We start from the raw sequence: 9,181 nt of genomic DNA, 5'->3' as shown, positions 1-9,181 counted from the left end.
CCTGCACTTTGGAAAGGACAGCCAACTTGGCTCAGGTTGCACAGGAACATTGTCTGGGCTGTGGGTTGAGTCAAGCAGAGTACAGTGTCCCTCACAACCTTGAAGACCTCAATCAGTTATCAGAATGGAAAGCAAGCCAGGGACAAAACACTAGGAAGCAGGCAGGGTGACAGGAAAATGACAGGGATTGAGGACAGTGCAGCCCAGTTGCCACCCAGCAGGTGCCCGTGAACAGTGCTGGAGATAGTGGGCAAGTGAAGTCTAGTCCAGCCTGTGCTCAGATGTGAACCACAGGGCAGCCAGTGATGCTTAGGCAAAGTCACAACCAACACTACTATGCCCCAGTGCAGAATGTGTAGTATAAACTAATTATACTGACTTCTGGCCATAAAGGACCTAGAGGTCTAAATATTGGATGAAATTATGGAACCTATTTACTACTGTATTAACAAGCTTACTCCAGTAACCTTTTGAGATGTTAGATGACACTGGGGTTTTTTAATATCTAATGACATATATGTGTTCAAGCAATGTCTTTATTTTTACTACAAGTGCTACCTCCCATTTCCTCAGTGCTCTTTAGCAAGTAGGAGTTCTAATGCAGAACTGCCAGACCTCTGCATTCCCTCTATTCCTGGTACACAGTATTGTAGTTTTGAAGTAATGGTGCACTACAACAGCTATTTATGTTACATTGACCTCTTAAATTACAAACACTACTGAATGTCAAAATAATGACAACAGACACAACTTTGCCTTAAAGAATACTAGACTGGACCTTATTATGTTAAAGGAAGACTTAAACATGTTCATTGATGTCTATGATTTTAATAATTCTGAGGCTATCATGGTGGCTTGCATATGTGCTGAAAGACAAACTTTTAAATTTGTTTTATTTTCTTCAACAAAGGTATATTTTAAATAAATCCTATTTCAACACAGTGAAATTGTTGAAAACTGTCTCATAACAAGAAAAAGTCATTGAAAATTTTTGTTTTCCTGGTTAGTACAGGACAATGAAAGTATCTGTTGTTACCCTTATAACTATTTTGATAAATATTTGAGGTTAACCTTAAATACAACAAAAAGCTAAAACAAAATCTTTAGTTTGAAGTCTGACATTCAGAGGTGAGGCAAGTAAGTTCTGATACATAGAGGTCTTTGGGAAATTTCCAGTTGTCTTTGAAAGTGTGTGTACAGTGTGATGTCTCCAGTGAGGCCATTCAAAGTCGAGAATTGTGATGCATAAATGAGTTACACAGTACAGAAAACTCAACCACCAGTCCATGAGACCTCTTCTTAAGGGAGCCACACACTTGGACTTGAAATTATTTGCTATCAGTACTATCTCTGATGAATTCCTCACCAAAAGCAACCAAGGTCAGTGAGCCTGAAGAGCATTTTGCATTTTGTCAAAAGACTTCCTCATCGATTATAGAACACATACCATGGAGTACTATTCAGCCACAAAAATCAATGATGAACTAACACCTCTTGTATTAATTATCCTGGATGGAGCTAGAGCCCATTCTACTAAGTATCACAAGAATGGAAAAACAAGCACCACATGTACTTACTATCAAATTGGTACTAATTTATCAACATTTATGTGTACATATGGAAGTAACATTCATCGGGTGTTGGGAAGGAGGGAGAGAGGAGGAAGGGCTGGGTAAAGTCACACTGCCTGCACTGTCAGGGGATGGGCATGTTTATAGCTCTGACTCAGGCAGTACAAAAATGATATATGTAACCTCAACGTTTGTACCACCGTAGTATTTTGCAATAAAAAAATTAGCAACACACACACACCCACATACACAAAAACACAGAGCACACTGACCCTTTCAAGTACTTAGTCATTGTCCTGAACTTGTGGTCTCAGTTTCAGAATGTTGTAGCAACCAGGTAGGTGTGGTACCAGTTTCAGAATGTTGTAGCAACCAGGTAGGTGTGGTACCAGTCACTCCTTTGCTCTTTATAGTCTGTCAGATATAAAAGTTTCTAACACTGTTTTTTAATCTCTAAGAATGGGAAAGTGGAATGTAGAAATGGAAGGAGAATACAAAGTTGAAATAAAACAACTATTTAATATTTCATTTTATTTTTTAAATAAAATCGTCAATTTTCTACCTTATTTTCTAATTTTTATTACATGGTAATTTTGACAATTGGCAAGTGTTTAACATTAGAACTCCTGATTGCTAGAGAGCTGCTTTTTTTTTTTCCAATTATACTAAACAGAGATAAATCCTAGGAAGATATCAACTGAAGTTTTAGTCTGTTTCAAATTTTTGCTTGTGGTTTTACTTTTAAATATGTATGTTAAACTGCAATAATGGAAACAGCGAAGTTAGGAAGCAAGGCATATGAGTCAAAACTCTGAGTTCTTTTTTTTTAATCCTTTTTATTTAAGCATATTATGGGGGTACAAATGTTTAAGTTACATACATTGCCCTTGCCCCACCCAAGTCAGAGCTTCAAGCATGTCCAGCCCCCAGACGATGCGCATCGAACTCATTATGTATGCATATAACCATATCCTCCTCCCCCTCCTATCTGCCCAACACCCGATGAATGTTATTCCTATATGTCCACTTAGGTGTTGATCAGTTAAATTTGATGGTGAGTACATGTGGTGCTTATTTTTCCATTCTTAGGATACTGAACTTAGTAAAATGGGCACACATAAAAAAAAATCAGTTCCTTCATCAAAACAAAATTTATGATCATGTATCTCATAAAAAATGTAATGGAAATAGATGCTGACAATTTTCTATAGGGGCATGCAAAAATTATCTGAAGTACTTTTATTTATTTGACAAGAATAGATTTTTATAAAATTTTGTGTGGCATTTGTATTATTTTATTGACTGCCAGAAACCTTCTAAGATCTGTCATGGTTTCATTTCCACCTTGGTTTTACAAATTCTATGTAGCAAGAAAGATGTCCAGTATGCCCACTGTGATTTCTCCTAACACATTAGGTACTACTGAACCTCAGACGTAGCTTTGAGAACACATTTCCCAGAATGAAAGGACTGGAGCTTGGGAGTCATTTCAGAAAGGGAAGGTGTCAGAATTCATTAGGTGATTCTCTCTTTGTTAGGAAAAAAAAAATAAAATAAAATAAAACCGGACAACTAGGTTCAAGGGTGGACTACAGGGAGAGAAATGAAATCTAACAGGGAAAAGGACTCTAGGTGAAAAGAAAGAATATGTTAGGGCCAAGAGGATACAAAAGCAATATCTGTACTTTCTAATTTTTATTTTTATATTTTAAAATTTGCTAAGGCACTTTTACCTTAGGGAATGTTTATTGTCCACAGGAAAAAAATCCTTGCCATTATTTTATCATAAGTTTCAATTTTATACTTTCTTCTAGAAATAGCTTTATGGAAAAGCCTGTAGGAAATGCTATTAGTGCAAAGGCAAGCAGGTTTCTATTTAGAAACCTTCTGCTGCAGTGCCATTATGTGTCAGCAAAAATGAACAGCCTAAGCAAGGTTAATTTTTAGAAACCTGCTAATACAGAAATATGAGTAAAAAAACATGGCATATGATATAGCTTCATGTGGAAATGAAACCCTGGAATTGAGACACTGAAACCTCTTGCAATAAAAATACACCATTAGAAACATAAAATAGATTAATAGAGAAAGGACATAAAAGGCAGAAAAATACTCAAAGTATCTTTGGAACATGTTTTGCTTTCAAGTATAAGAGACAAAATTACAGAAAAGTTAAATGTGATAAAGTATAAATATGAAAATATCTACCAGTCTTCATATATATTCCTAAGAAACTGTATATTATGAAAACAATTGTTACAGTAGGAAAAAAATGTCTGGTGGGTAACAATATTTACTCTGACAATAAAATAATTTTTCCAATTGGAATATTAAAATAATAAAATTTTATTGCTAAAAACTTTTAACTATAATATGTAAATTCTATTATAAAAATTCAGGTTATATTCACATGCAATTTGGGAAAAGATAAAGAGGTTTTTCTAACCATATCTCCACAATTAGCCAATCACTTAAAAAAATAATTCTTTCTGTCTTTTTCTACAGTATTGTGATGGATAGAGACCAAGATTATTCAAAGTAACACATTGAGAAACCAATAATCTGATTTAAAAAGTGTGTGAAGGACCTGATTACACATTTCTCCAAAGAACACATAAAAATGACCAACAGTTACATGAAAAAATGTTTGATATCACTGATCATCAGGAAATTGCAAACCCAAACCACTGTGAGATATTATCTCACATCCATTAGGATACCCATTATCAAACAAACAAACAACAACAACAACAACAACAACAACAAAAACCCCACAAAAACAACAAACAAAACAAAATAAAACAAAAAATCAAGAGATAACAAATTTCAGCCAAGGTATAAAAAAAAAATAGCCCAATAGCCTTTGTACACTGTTAGTGGGAATGTAAATTGGTGCAGTCATTGTAGAAAACAGTATGGAGTTTCCAAAGAAATTAAAAGTAGAAATACCATATGACCCAGCAATCACTCTTCTGAGTATATACCTCAAGGAAATGAAATCATGACCACATAATGATATCTGTACTTCCTTGTTCACTGCAGCATTATTCACAATAGCCATAAAATGGGAACAATCTAGATGTTTGTCAACAGACAAATGGAAAGATACCATGGTAAATATATGTAATGGAATATTATCCAATATTAAAAATGAGATATGGCCATTTGAATACAGTATGGATGGATCTGGAAGACATGCTAAGTGAAATAGGACATATACAATAATAATATTTCACAATCTCACATGTAAGTGGAATTTTTCTTAAAAGTCAAATATATAAAAATATAGAATAAAACAGTGATTAGCCAAAGGATACAAAGTTTCAAATATGTTAAATGAACAAGTCTAGAGATCTAATGAATGTACATGAGGACCAGAGTTAATAATATTGTATTGACTTCAGGATTTGTTTTTAAAAAGGTAGATTGTAGACATTCTTTATACACACACAAACACAATGGGTAACCATAGAAAATGATAGATGTGTTATTTTGTCTGACAATAGTAATCATTTCGCTGTACGTATACCAAAATATCATCGTGTACATCTTAAATATATAACATTTTAAACATAGTAAGAGTTCAATAAATGGTTTTGTTTCAATGTGAAACAACAAAAACAAGGTAAAACACTGAGTTGCTAACGTAATTTTTATTTCCCCTATATGTTTTGCTATTTCCAATTCACTGTCATATCACATAATAACAACTAATTTTTTATTAAATACAAATCATGTTTCATAACAAATTGACTGGCTCCATTATCTCTATTTTCCATAATGAAAGCATGCACATAGACATGACAATAAAAAGATCACTCTCTTGCCACCTTCCACAGAAACTACAGTAACCCAAGTTCTTGATTTACTTGCCTCTCCATGACCACTCTGTGACCAGAAAAGACGAGTGCAGGAGCTATACCACCAGAGGATTATGAAGTTACATTATAAAGTGGTGAGAATAATAACAAGGAGAATAGAGAAAGACAGAAAGACAGACAGAAGTAATGAAAAAGTAAATAAAGGAATGAAGGAAGAAAGAACAAGAAAGAAATGAAGGGAGGAAGGGATGGATGAAGAGAGGAAGAGAATGAGGGAAGGAGGGAAAATGTTAGAAGGAGAAAGTTAGCAGAAAATAAAGTCTACATAGGACATTTGGGGAGAAACACTATGGTGCTCTCTCTGCCTTTCTTTTTCCAAAGCCCAATATAATCAAACAACATGAAAATGTATTAAGCCCAATTTTAGAAGGTAGTCTGACCCACAATATAAATAGGGAAAAGTGACTATTATTTTAAAATAATCACATATTTCATTGATTTCAGGATAAACAGGAAGCGAATAATGTACACTCAAAATACAAATCCTTTGTACAGATACATTTAATAGACCATAATATTATTATAAAATTGAAAACTTAATTATGTTTTACAATTTCAGTTGTCAGATTAGGGTTTTAAAATCATAACAGCACAGATAATTTTAACTAAAATAGTTTATATACAATTGCTAACAGAGTTGAAAATAAAGTATAAAAAGCAGAATATAAATTTATATCACCAATATTCAGAAAATTCAGTGATATTTTAAAAATCCAAGTCTGAAGTTTGCCTGAGGTCAGGTATCTTGGTTCTCAGAAAATTTTGAAACAGAAAATAAAATTCTGGTATGCAATATTAACGTTAGTTAAGATAATGTAAATAATATGTTGTTAGAAAAATGTATACTATTACAAATTACTTAATTATATTTTCCATATCTTTTTGTTTCTTCAAAATTTCTTTTCACATTAGTACAAGGGAACTATAGTTATTGTATTACACAGTGCCAGTACTTTTTATTACATTGAAAAGTGAATAGAAGGTACAATATGAAAGTGAAAGGAAATTTATGAGTAATTGGATATATTTTGCATGCCACTTGATTGGGAGTGGGTTCCTAGAGGCTTCTGCCGTGCAGGATTCAGGGACTGCATCAGAATTTCATGATAAAAAGTGTCATGGCAAATTAGCATTAATTGCCATGGATAAAAGTGGTAAGTTGGACATTTTGTGTGGTAGCCACTTTTTCCATCCCAAGACAAGTAAGAAGTAAACCTCTGATTGGCATAGGTATGAACCGGTGCAATTCCCTTTCTTAGGAGTTTGAAATGGGAGGAGAGGTATGAGAGAAGACATCTTTCCAAGTACGTAGTTGTGTAATTTGCAAAGTGGGAGACATTGATGTCCATATTTTCACAAATATAAAGAAGAACAAGGGGAAATAATCATACTTCAAGATTCAAGTATGTATATAAAAAGAATAAAGCAGAGTAAAACAGAGCTCAGAGGGAGAAAAAGCCTTATAGGTGCCCTTGTTTGTTTGTTGTTTTTGTTGTTGTTTTTTTGTTTAGTTTTGGTTTTGACATATACTTATATTTTCACATAAAATAGTACTTTTTTTATTAAGCTAGCTCCAGCAGGTATTCATTTTTTTGCAACAAAAAATCCTATGCAATATAATAAATGAGAGTATGAAAAGGAATATAGAAAAAGTTTCTTTCCAACCTTAGAAGAAAGAACACGGCTTGGTAGGGAATTTGTAAATATAAATGCAAAATACATACCAAAATCAGCGTTTGGTTATGAGGAATTAGGAATGAATTGGAATTGACTCACAATTTTATTTGTCTTAAAAGAAACAATATGAACCTGTTTCTTCAGATCAAATAGAGGGAACTAAGAACTTAAATCATTTCTCTTTCATCTTTCATTTCTCTCCTTGTTACTGAAGATTTGAGCATTTTGTTTTTATCTCTCACATCTTGGAAAATATTATGATTAACAGTCCTGGAGTTTGAATGTTACGTGTCCATTTATGTGGAGAATGGGTGCACTCTCTTATCAGTCCCTATTCTGGTTTTCCAGGGAAGGAAGTCATAGCAGCCTTGTCTAAGCTAATGAACTGGACTGTAGCCCGTTCTTTGCCTTCCTTTGGAGAGTACTAATATTAGTAAAATATATGGTAGTTTTTAAGACTTTTTAATGTTTCCTCTGAATTTTGTACAGGCATTTCAAGATTATTAAATCAGAGAACTATCTAGCCCCTTCCACCACGTGAGGACACAGAAAGAAGATGTCCATTTATGAAGAAATTGAGTGCTTCACTGGACACTGAATCTGCTGGCATCTTGAACTTCCCAAGCTCCAGAACTATGAGAAATAAATTTCTATTGTTTATAAGCTACACAGTGTGTAGTATTTGTTAGAGCACCTAAACTGACTGAGACAGAATGGAAATGCCTTTTGGGATATAGAACAAAAGTCACAATCCATAAAAAATAATGAATAAGCAGGATTTCACTAACATTAAGACACTTCTGCTTTAAGAAAGATATTGTCAAGAAAATGAGAAGATAAGCCACAGATTGGAATTAAATATTTACAAAAGATATGTCCTTTGATGATATGTTATACAAAATACAAAAGAACTCTGAAAACTGAACAATGAGAAAACAGACAACTTAATTACAAAATAGAAAAAGATTAGAACATCTCATCAAAGAAGATATAAGGATAGAAAATACGCATATGAAATGTTGTTTCACATAATATTATGTTAAACATAATACTATATTATGCAATGCAATGATATTATATTGTCACATAATATTATTGCATTGTTAGAAAAATGCAAATTAAAACAATACAAGCCTGTTAGAAGGGCCAAAATCCAGAACATTGACAATGCCAAATGCTGGTGAAGATGTGGAACAACCAGAACTCTCATTCTTTGCTGGTGAAAAATCAAACTGGTACACCTACTTTGGAAGATGATTGGCAGTTTCTTATAAAAATAAACAAATTCTTACCATATGATACAGCAATCACTCCTTGGTATTTAACCAAAGGAATAACATCATTTTTTATCCCATAAATATATACAATGATAATTTTTAAAATTTACAATAAAATGTTATGAAATACTATATCCACTCATTAACCTGAACACAAATGTTTACAACAGGTTCATTCTTAACTGCCAAAACTTGGAGGAAACTAAGATGTCCTTCAGTAAGTAAACAGATAATAAACTGTGGCACATCCAGTCAAAGAAATATTATTGAGCACTAAAATGAAATGAGCTATTGAGCCATAAGAAGACATATAAGATGTGGGTCTACGTATGTGGTGAGCATTGTGGAAGGAAAGGGCATACCTCTAACCCTTCTTAGGGAGAGTCAAAGATATAAAATGTAACCAAAATGACAAAAAAACCCACAAAACTTTTATCGGGTGTCGGGCAGGTGGGAGGGGGGAGGAGGGGATGGGTGTATACTTGGGTGTATACTTACCTAATGGGTGTGATGCGCACCACCTGAAGGATGGATGCGCTAAGGCTCTGACTTGGCCGGGGGATGAGGGGGGGTGGGAGGTGACAAGGCAATATATGTAATCTTAATATTTTTACCCCCATAATATGATGAAATAAAAAGAAAAAAATTTAAAAAGACATATAAGAAACTTAAGTGTATATTATTAAATGAAAGAAGTCAATCTGAAAAAGCTATATATTGTGTAATTCCAACTACATGACCTTCAGGAAGAGGAAAAACTATGAAGACAATTAGA

The sequence above is a fragment of the Microcebus murinus genome, chromosome 6 (assembly GCF_040939455.1).
Source record: "Microcebus murinus isolate Inina chromosome 6, M.murinus_Inina_mat1.0, whole genome shotgun sequence".
In the NCBI taxonomy this organism is placed as follows: domain Eukaryota; kingdom Metazoa; phylum Chordata; class Mammalia; order Primates; family Cheirogaleidae; genus Microcebus; species Microcebus murinus.
The sequence above is the reverse complement of the archived record's forward strand: the minus strand, read 5'-3'. Positions refer to the sequence as shown.